The sequence below is a fragment of the Megachile rotundata genome, chromosome 16 (genome assembly GCF_050947335.1).
Source record: "Megachile rotundata isolate GNS110a chromosome 16, iyMegRotu1, whole genome shotgun sequence".
NCBI lineage: Eukaryota > Metazoa > Arthropoda > Insecta > Hymenoptera > Megachilidae > Megachile > Megachile rotundata.
Genome location: NC_134998.1, coordinates 2,120,927 through 2,133,210, shown reverse-complemented (window position 1 = coordinate 2,133,210; position 12,284 = coordinate 2,120,927). Strand labels below are relative to the sequence as shown.

The 12,284-nt window shown below is 32.2% G+C and overlaps 1 long non-coding RNA gene across 1 annotated transcript in view; it reads right to left on the bottom strand.

Annotated features, from left to right (window-relative positions):
• LOC143265971 (uncharacterized) overlaps nucleotides 1-12,284 on the bottom strand; it is a 359,864-nt gene that overhangs the window by 247,372 nt on the left and 100,208 nt on the right. The gene's annotated exons all lie outside the window — the stretch shown is intronic.

The window sequence follows — 12,284 nt, the reverse complement described above, 5'->3', positions numbered from 1 at the left end:
ATTCAAGTCTATTTTCTCTCAAACTTCAAACCTAACCTAACTTAACCTAATATAACCTTAAGGAAGAATAAATAGATTTCAGTCATAAACATATGAAGCAAGTTATTTTAACACTTGATTACTACAGCTTAGAAATATGAAGCAGAAAACATAATTCAGTAACAATAAATGACGGTGTCTTTGTTAATGCAAAAATAGCTTTATTTGTACTGATTAAAGTGCTTCTTATATAAAGAAAATAAGGTACTGCGCGGTTTAATTATGTTTAATCTTAAAAAATGTCGTAAGAGTTTTGTGTATTATTTTTAAATAACCTAACCTAATCACCCAATATAGTTTACTATTGCTCATGCTAATAGCATTAGTAGTACTAACAAGCATTATTTATGTAATAGCATCAATATAGTAAATACTAATAGTAATACTTATTGGGAGTATTATGGTAACTCATTATAAATACTAATCTTAATTTGTGCATTCTTTTAAAAGGGAGAACATGATTATCATACATTTTACGAGATTACTATTGTAGTATTCAGCTATTTTAATATTGTACTATGTTTTAAATATTGTATTCTCACTATTTGACTATTCTGCTATTTCACAGTTTCATCGTTCTTCTATTCAATTCATTCTACTATATAACTGTATTATTATACTACTGTATAAATACTGTATACTAGTATATCCCTATACCATTATACTACTTTGTCATTTATTGCTATCTTGCTTTATCGTTATAATACTAAACTATTTTACCATTATGCCAATATACTATTTTACCATTATACTACTATACTACTTTGCCATTAGTATCTCTTTACTATTACACTTTACTATTACACTACTATACTATTTTACCATTGCATCACTATGCTGTTATAATATTAATTAAACGATGTTATAGTCCTAGCATTAATCAAAATAATAGTAGTAACGAATGCTATATATGTAACAACATCAATACAATTGTTACTAACAATAATAAATGGCAACTTATATTTACCAATAGACACTGATTTATCTAGCTATCTAACAGTAACATTCTATACTACAAAATTTGATTAACTAATAAGCACGAAAATAGTCGTTTATGTAGACATGAACACATCTAAAATTTACTTTCATAATATACTGTCTGATTGTTCACCATTTTCCTAACCTATCTTTTAATTTATGATTTGTGATGCTGTCGTAAATGATCATTTCATATAAACAACAAATCGAATTTAATTATTTTGCTAAAAATTAAAAATTATTTTGATATATTTAATTATGACTTGACGTTCCCAAAATCTGTTGCTAACCACATTTTAGAATTTCCGACGTGCGTCTACCTCATCTGTAGAAATGTGGATGAACCTCCATTACGCGGTTCAATCGAGAACAGGTATATGAAACGATAAAAGAAGCAAGAAATATCCTATAACGCCGTCATTAAAAATCTTAGCTAGAAAGGGTGTCAAAAGGCATCAGAGAACAACACGTGAAGCATTCTTTGCTAAAATACGAAGCAAACAATCACACCCCGGGTGTCAAGTATAAAAAGATACTTATCACCCCGCGGGTTTTCCAGACACAACTCAGGAAAGCGCATTTTCGTCACGGATCGTTCGATTATTATAGGGGTTTATGGCGAGACTCAAATCGATGAACGTGGAGGATCGTCACGTCGACCCGAGCGGCGCCGTCTCGACTCCCAATTAGCAGCTTATCGTTTATTGGTTTTCGATATTTGTTTTCCTTTCGTTCAGCTCCAGTCGAAGCCCGGATGGCTAACAATTTGCCGTACAATGGAAATCGGTCGAACATCGGTCGAGGAACAGGCGATACTAACGATCTCGCGGTTTGCTGTAAAAATATTCGAGCGTGTACGCGAAAAATTGTAGAACATATACTTATTGCACACGGTAGAACGGACGAAAATTAAAATTTATTGCACATCGGACACCAACAAGATAGATCGTTTCATTTTAAAATAATCACCGGTCCGGACGATCTGAATAAATTGGTGTCCAACGAACGGCATTCGGCGTGAACAAATCCACGAAATCCTCGTAGAAGGGAGCCACTGCGTCCCTGGAAGATCCACGGCATCCCAACCACCGACCGAGGAGGGAGAAACTCTTCCCAACCCCCTGCTCCAGGGCCGAGCGCTCGGGAAGAGGGCCAATATATATCAGCAAGTAAAACAAAAGCCTCGGACAAACAGCGAACGGTGATGTGTCTACCTCAAGGATGGAGGCTCCGAGGGAAATGAGGATCGCTGGGGGAAGCGGGGGAAGGGAGTAGACGCACAGTAACCGAGGGAAGAGAGGGTTGAGAGAAAGAGAAGAACGAGATATATGGGGAGGCTTTTAGTTTCGTTAATGGGTATCTCGTAGACCGATAAGTGCTGAGATCTGTCTACCTCCTCTTGCTTTACACCTTTTCACGCTCGGTGCGTGGTCGCTTTCCGGAAAACGGAGAAAATTCGCCGTGTTTCGTGGAGTCGTTGAACTCACCTGCCAAATAACGGAACATCATTGAAGACATCATTGAAACATTGACATAATATCGTATTTGATGTACATTGTGATTCAAATGTGATGAATCTGATTCATACTTTCATCGTCATGGAGTTATGAGTTTAATGGTAATTATTGTTTACAAAATGTGTCTACGTTTAAAGTTTCTTGATTTGTCTTAATATTGCAGTAATGATTAGCTATGACTGTCGCAAATATTGAAAAATTGATAGGTTAAGAGTTGGCTTTGTTAAAAATGTTGATGACTTTAATTACATGAGGACATTTTATTTAAACGACATGCAGTAGTTGTTCGGTAATTACCCACAGATTAGGGGCTCCACAGATAAGTTCTTTAAAGAAACATGTATTTATCGAGCGGACAATGTTACTAAAAATAGAAATATGCATTTTATAATATGGACAATAATTTTTACAAAATGATACACAATAGAGCCATAAATTTCTTATGAGTTTAATTTTTGAAAATTTCAAGGATAATTCCGCTTTTTAATTAGAAATTTTTGTTACAGTAATTTATGTTTCATGGGACATCTTGCATAATTATGTGAAAACTTTTCAAAATTGTTTAAAAGTTTGTATTTTATATAAATAATTTCAAATATTTTACGAATTGTCAATTTTTCTATTTTGTACTTAATATAATTTTGATTTTACATAGAATGTTCTAATTAATTGATTTATACAAAATTAATGCTGTTCCACTAAAAACAAATCAAAGTTGTCGTTCAAAATAAATATTTCTACAAAATGTTATTATAATGTTATTTCGCCCTTGATTCCATGTAACTTTTGCAAATAAACCGTATTATCGTATATGTGAAAAGCAAATCGTCCATTATCATTTCAAATATTTCCCATAATCTTTCAGTGAAACATTTATCAATCTACTTTTACATAACACTTATTATTTTTATTCATAGAACATGATATATATGGCATCGAAAAGGAATTTGAAAACATTTTGTATTTGTGTTATAATTCTTTAGTAACGTATTTAACATCCTATGTTAAAATTTTGTAACATCTTTCGCCTACTTTTTCGAATCGAATATGCTCGTGAAGTTTGTCGGTAAAAAACTGGAGCACCCTATACAATTTCATTCGTTAGCCAGCGAAACAAAAAGTAGTGTGAGTGCGCATGTTGGGTGATGCATACAACGGACAAGCGTTCCTAACGGATGTTTATCAAACGAGTATTTATTAAACGTACACTATATTATTATTTTGCTCTTCTATTCGATCATTCGATCAACCAAAAATATTGATGTTTCTCATCGTGCAACTTTCAATCATAAAATAATTAAGATGAGCCTTGCTAAACAGACATTTAATCACAATCTATGTATACACCTACATCAACAACGATCTTATTTTAAGCAGAATTTTATTTTTTAAATGATTGTTGAACATCTATCCCAATTATTACTTATCCCATTATATGCGTATCACAGCAAATTAGTTAAATGAAAAATCCTGAAAATCCATGAGGCACATACCGATATGTCTACATTATTTTATATGACATATTTGTAACATACTTGTTCAAATCTCATATTTACACAATCATGTCACAAATGATGCAATGTAGCGATCCCTAAATTTTTACTTAGAAAAATTTATTTCCGTCACACACATATTTGTTTACAAAACGAGCAGCTCACTTTCAGCTCCGGGCAATGTTTGGTTCCCTATTTGACCGAAGCAACGAAAGAATACAGTAGCTTCTCAGCAACTCCGAGGTCCGGCTATCGCAACGACCTCTGAACCGACTGAACAAAGCCGCAGCACTGATTTAATTACACCGGGAAAACGGTCGATTCCACGAAACGTTGCACGAGAGAGAATAATCAGACGCAATCAGCCAAGTCGGCCGGCGTCGAATAACGTCAACAATTGGAAATCTAATCAGAATCGACTGCTACAATTTGACGGTACCGATTGATCGGTCGGCTATCGTTTACAAAGCTTGCAAACCGCGTGCTTTGCCTGTTCCCTCCCCTCCCCACACCGCTGTTCCCTCCTTGTTTCTCTGCTGCGTTAAACCGTTATCAACGCAGCACCCGAAACACATCTGCACGGTAGCAAACAGGGCTGCCTGTATTTTGGAATGCACTCTGTACACCGCCAATAAAAATAGTTGTTAATGTTCGGCCTGCACTCGACCCGCGACGTTGTTTGATGTTCTTAGCAAACATACAACGGCTGTTTGTCCTTTACTTGACGGGGGGAAATTGGCTGCGCTGATTTGGTACGTTTAACAGCATCAGAAGTGATTCTATAAATTCTGAACATTTTTGAAAAGTTAGAAATATCAATCACATTCATGTTCGTCTACCACATTCAATCGTGGTGTATGTTTACAATAATTTAGCACTGACATGTATTGTAAGGGGACACTAATTTAAAATATGGCACTAATCGGATCAGTGACCCATATTATAATAGCTTCTTTAGAGGATGGTCATGTTAACAATACATTATCCATAAATAAATAATAATAATAAAATGCATTGTCCATAAAATACCATTGGGTTCACATTGATCAGAGACAAGGGACCTCGTCTTACATTACCGTAGGGTTTAGAGTTCATGTCTTACATTGCCGCAGTGACAAGATGACGTCACACAGTGCTATACAGAAGTTGCGATTCGTGCATCATGCGGCGAATTGTGGTACTAACTGTAATGGCGACGTAAAATTAAACTACGTTCTAAACATGTAATTCTTCTATTAATATTAAATGTCATCTTTCATATTTTATCGATATTACGGGTGTCTATTTTTATTTAAAAAAAAGTCCTACATCTACTTGTTTGAAATGACTTATAAACTCTAATAAGTGTCACACTATATAATTTAATATAGCGTCTTATAATTCATATCCAAAAGATAATTCTTATCTTATAATCTACTTCTAACAGTCTATAATCTAACAAGTTATTTTACCTAACAAGTGCAGATTTCTTTATCTAACAAATTACAACCCGTATGACATTATCCGATAACATAAAAGTGAGGTTATGGTTGCATAATCCTATAAACCTGTTAACTTTTTGCCATGTATCGTATCTTTCTCATGACATATACTACAGATGTAACCAGATTATTTTCACAACACTCGAATTATGGATTCTAATCTGCACAATCAAAATTCGCCAACCAGTGTCTAACGTTTTAGCTATTTTTATTTTAAGATTGTATTAATAATTAATGAAATTATGGTGAACGATGCAACTAAAAATTGTAGGTTAGGATTTTAGAAAGAGTAAGAAGAAGAAAAAGAAGAATATTAGAATTGGATGAAGATTCTATCGCAGTCGAAGCGACAATGGTCAAGCGACGAAACAATGGAGCAATGCATGGAGACAAATTGCACTTCAGATTGGGCGTGCGCGGGCGTACAAGCGACAACGTACATGAAAACGCGCGTAATACCGGGCTCGCAGACTCTTGCAAACGGATTTCGTGGCCCGTAGCAACGTGGCCGTTTGCATGTTCCACGTGCTAACAATTCGGTCGCGGTTGCGATGCTATTTAACTGCTCCACCGCTCTGATTACTCCCCCGTGCCTCCGGGCGAATCAGGATTTAACGCGATGATCAGTCCTCGGAATGATCGTTCACGCGCATCGATCTCAAAACCGCCCACGGTTGTACCGGGGAATCGAGATAACTGTGACGTTTGTTCTTCGGTTTACCATTATACAAGTTTGTTTCCGACCGGAGTGCCGTCATCCTGTCGCAAAATTCGCGTTCGGAAAAATTCTGCCGCTCGTTCTTTGCTCATTACACGCCAAATTGCTGATTACATGTCTGTTGAAATAAATAATTTTGATTGAATGCAGTTGTTATATTCAAAGCATATATTATTTCGATTGATGAACCTTAGAGATTAAATTTATGGGGTCAAACTAAATTCGAAATAAGGGAGGTGTTAAATTTAAGATAGGGAAAACTGAGGCACGTTTCAACAGTTTGAATATTCCGCCTTAAATACATTCTTTATTGGCGTAATTCTAACCATACATTTGCAAGCGAATTTCAATGGTAATGATAAATACTATTAGTGATAAATCAATTGTGCTTATTGTACCATTTAATTGATATTAATGTAAGAAAAATATACTTTACAGAAAAATCAAGTAGTTTGTATTTTAGCTGTGCAATTTTAATTTAATAAAAATTGCTGAAAGTTGAAATAGCATACAATTGATGATATGTATTGTCATCAATTATTCTTTAACACTGAAACTGCCACATTGGACAAAATAACTGGTTCAGCAATCCTATATTTTGAATTATAAATTTTGTTAAGGTACTTTTCTTGAAACCTGTATCAATATTTATGTAGATAAATAATTAATGTTGTCATAGATTTTGACTGCTCGTTTGGGGAAATTTGTCCCATAGTACTACTTCTATGTGTATTTGGTAAAATTATAAATTATAAATTTGTAATCTTACAGTCTACATTATTCAGAAATACTGGAATTTCATATTGTCAAATACAAAGTTATTGTTATTGATGGTTAATTTATAATCTAGTAAACACAGGTAAATACTAATTTATAACAATAACTTAGTGTTATAAAAATTAATTTATTGTATCACAGTACTTACATTTGCAATCGTATTATAATAAATGGAATTTTGTTAATACTATCATAATGACAAAAAATGTTAACTATTCCATTTATTCTTACAGTACTTACAAATTAATTGAAACTATAGTATATTTGGCATGTTTGTCTACTTTTGTGTTTATATAAAATATAAGGTGTTATTATTTAAACTAGTAGTTAACGCATATATTTACATTAAAAGGAAATATACTTTTACCAAAGATATCAGACAACTATGGATTACTTATCTCGGTGAAGGATGTTTTCTCTGTTAAAATAAACCGAGGCCGACTTTCACTTTCCGCCCTTGAATCGCGAGGGTAACCTCCCTTTCGCCACACGTTAAAATATTCCTCTCGAGGGAAAGTCCAAAACTTTCTGGTACCTCGTGATTTTTTCCTGTGTTCTACGATCCGAGATAGAAAGTATTTCAGAAATAGCTTACTTTTGATTAGGATATAATGTATATCATTTTGTGCTCTTCATTGCTGTTGGACCATTTCATTTCAATTATAAAAAAAGATAAAAAATGTTTGTCTTTAATAAAAATTAGAGAAGGTTAAAATAGTTTTATCTTTATTACAAATTAGAGAAAATTAAAATATTTTCCCTGTATTAAAAATTAAAGGTTCAAATATTTTTATTTTTTCCTATATAATTCTCTTATACTTCAGTTGTCAGAAATGTATGATTGCTATTATAATTAAATTACATTGTAATCGCTTATTGCTGCGTTATAACTGTATTATACTAACAACTAAATTGTTACAACAATTGTATTAAGAACTAAGTTCTAACTATATTAGTTTTATTAACTGTCAGTTACAAACAATGAGTATAACTTCTAACTATTAATTATGCACATACTAAGCTAATTTTTAAACACCAATTATGAGATTATCATATCTACTAAAAGTTACCAGGTATTAATTATGCAACAACTAAAGTTACTAAAAATATATAACAAAATACGTCATTTCTAACAGATATTTATTTATACCTACTAACTCGACATACAATAACTATAACTGTATACCTTAAGAAAATTAACTATACATATAACTACTATATCTACTATAACTAAATAGTTTGTAAATACCAATTCGCAATACGGAACTTACGTAGAATACCATAAGACTTATAATAGAAGTTTCTATTTAAATTCATTGATAATCTTATAACATGTATTTATAAAGTATTTGTTGGCCTTTAAGGATCACATTGGAGTATGAACAACCCAGGCTATAATATAGCTCAGAATTTTTAATTAAATATATGAACATTTTAAATTCTGTATATCTGATGATCAATTTCCTTAAAAGTTTTAATTGATCACTGATCATTTCCGGTCCAAATAAGCCGATCATGTCACGGCGTGTTATAATCGAGCTGTTCACGGAAATGACGGTAGCACGTTTTCAGGAATTTCACGAGGAACCACGGGGAATACAACTTCCTTCCAGGAAGCCCAGAAATCGACAAGCATTGAAAAAGTAATGCGCTTCGAAGAAGCTGATAGAGTCTACATCGAAGCGTGACGCCATTGTTAAATTGATAGAACCCCTGGGATCATTGTGAGATTTTAACCCTAACGTTTTTGATTCTTCTTATTTTTTTTTGAAACATGGACAATTAAATCAGATAATCAAATATGCAATTCTCTTAATTACATAAGTAAGGGGAAGTGGGGTAAGAGCAGACTGGTTTTTGTAAAGTTGATATTTAAACATAACTATTTTCAGTCTGCTATGTAATTACTTAACGCTGTCGATATCGAACGCTTTGGACAATTACTACTATTTAATTAATAGTAACTAGGACCTTAATTTTCCTTGTACATTTTGATTTTGAAAGGAAATTGTTTAAAATGTCAACTACTCTGTGCTTTCCCCGAAAATGGGGTAAGAGCGTAACTTGAAGTTAAATACTTTGAAACTTTATTTCATGTGCAATGGGGCAAGAGCAGAATTATTAACAAATCTGCTATAAAATGCTTTTTACTGCATTATGCAAGTACTCTATACTGCAAACAAGTACTCTTAGCTGAAATATAAAAGGGGATGTAGTGAAACAAAACAAGGAAACAAACATACTAAATGGGAAAATTTCGCTGATATTGTAATAACAATAGCCTGTATACGCACTTGCCCCGTTTACGAACTTACTTCACTTCACCTTAGTTGTGTAACTAATTTTCATAACGCATACAATTATGGTGATAACATGTAAAGTTAAAGCTAATTTGGCTGGCGTCATTTGTAGTCCAGTGTGACCGTTAAGGGTTAATAATTGAATACTATTATTTTTTTCAAATTTGAAACTTGCAACAGAGAAATAAAAAGAAAAATTAATTGAGTCCATATTTTGATCCATTCCCCAGTTTCTTTATCGCCACATTACGAAAAGCAAATGATTTCTAATTACGTTTTCTCTCAACCCACAGCTTATTAACTTCCTCGAAAAATTTCGAAACTTTTCAAAACAGATCATAAAAATTAAATCCCTTTACACAAGGAACAATCTTTGACTGAAGATTTCAAAAATACCAGTTGATTCAGCTTCTGAATAACACGGACCATTTTTCGGTTCGACTCGTGTCCCCATAATTAACCGAGTGAAATCCGATTTTGAAAAGGAACTGTGAATGACCAGATAAAAATAATGCGGATCTGCGTACGTCTGCCAGAAGGTATATGGATCGAAGGTATTTGGCACGATGGCCGGAGCATAAGACTTGGCAGACAGTGGGATGAAATACGTCCGTAAGAAAGTAGAAATTCGATCGGTTGCCCATAGACTTCCTGCTTTCTTAATAAGAATCGTATCACGCATACTTATTGGTCAGATCTCGATTTTTATCACGTGGCACGAATCCATTACCGTGATGATACGCATTTCTTCGTATCTTCGACGTAAAATGTAAACCACGTGATGAACATACGTGTACGTGCAATAAATGTGAGACACGTTTGATTTGAAACGAAATAAATTCGAATGTGAAGATTTAGAAATTTCGAAATCATGTGATTTGGTATTTGGAATTTGGATATAGTTTGGTAAATTGAGAACTTGAAATTTGGAAATTTGGAAATTTCGTGATTTAGTAATCCAAAATTGAGAAATTCGATAACTTACTAGTTTAGAAATGTAGAAATTTGCAAATCAAGTAATTTGATATTTGGAATTTGGGAATTTAGAAGTATGATAATTTGGTAATTTCAAAATGTAGTAATTTGGCAATTGGATATTTAGAAATTTAGACATTCAGGGTACTAATTAAGCAGCATAAAAATTTACAAAAGTTTGAAAGTCAGATAATATGATATTTCGTATTTTAAAATTGGCAATTTACAATTTCGAAAGTTCGAAAGTTCAAAATTTAGAAATCAAGAATGTAGACATTTAAAAATTTTGTAATTAACAATTAGGAAATTTATATATCTGATGAATTGGTAATTCAAAATTTTTTAAATTAGTACTTTGGTAATTTGCTACCTTATGAGTTAAAAGTTTTTAAATTTGGAAATTTAGAAATTAAAAAATGTACAAATTTAGAAATCTGAAAATTAAAAAATGTACAAATGTAGAAATTTAACAATTGGTTATTGAAAGTCTAAAAATATGAAAATTCCATAATGAAGAAATTTGGTAATTTGAAAATTTAGAAATCAAATAATTTATTTTTGGAAATTTTAAATTAAAAGGTTTAGAAATTTGGTAATTTGTTAATTTGGAACGTGGAAATTGGACATTTGGTAATGTTAATATAATGTTAATAACTAAATATTACAAATTTTTTTACTTTCCTATAGTATTAAAATAAAACATACATATGATATTGTACGGTATACGAGTATACAATACTATAATTTTTAAATTATGTTACTACAATTATTACACTGTACTGTTAAACAAGTTGCAATGAAATATTAATAGAACACATTATGTAGTACTATATACTGCAATTATTGCATTATACAATTAGCAAAAGTACAGCAAAATGTTAATATAATATTCGTATTGCAATACACTATTAAATTACTATGACTTACGCAGGACAATATTATTCTACCATATTTGTTCATATTACATTGTAACTTAGTCAAAATCTGATTAAACATCAGATATTATTGCCATTGTAAATATTAAATACTTCCAAATCCTATTATGTACATAAATTTGAATTGTAAGTACAACACTCATTACTCGTTATCGTAGCCTTTAATGTTCCTCACTTCAGAAACCATAACATAATGAATTTGTGGGTTTTCGTAACCCTTCATATACTCATTTAACTCTGGCATGCGTTCAAAATCTACTTCCTCACATTTTGCACCGCTCATTATTATAATTTACATAGATATACATACATATAACACAAGGTAAATTATGAAGTAACGAAACAAATATGGTGGCTTAGAATTTCGTCATAAATCAAAAGTAGAAATATTCCTGATATAAATAAGGTGAAGTGGGGTAAGTTCGTAAACGGGGCAAGTGCGTATACAGGCTATTTTTATTACAATATCAGCGAAATTTCTCCATTTAGTATGTTTGTTTCCTTGTTTTGTTTCACTACATCCCCTTTTATATTTCAGCTAAGAGTACTTGTTTGCAGTATAGAGTACTTGCATAATGCAGTAAAAAGCATTTTATAGCAAATTTCTTAATAATTCTGCTCTTGCCCCATTGCACATAAAATAAAGTTTCAAAGTATTTAACTTCAAGTTACGTTCTTACCCCATTTTCGGGGAAAGTGCAGAGTAGTTGACACTTTAAACAATTTCCTATCAAAATCAGAATGTACAAGGAAAATTAAGGTCCTAGTTAATATTAATTAAATAGTAGTAATTGTGCAAAGTGTTCAATATCGATAGCGTTAAGTATTTACATAGCAGACTGAAAATAGTTACGTTTAAATACCAACTTTACAAAAACCAGTCTGCACTTACCCCACTTCACCTTACTTCAATAGTTGTTTGTATGAATGTATGTGATGTTTTAAAAATTAAATTGCTATTGTGCATTACAATAGAATTCACACAAAGTAATTATCAATAATAACATAATTATTGTAATAAACAAAATTTGTGTATTACATATTTGAATTGCAATAATTATGTTACTGTTG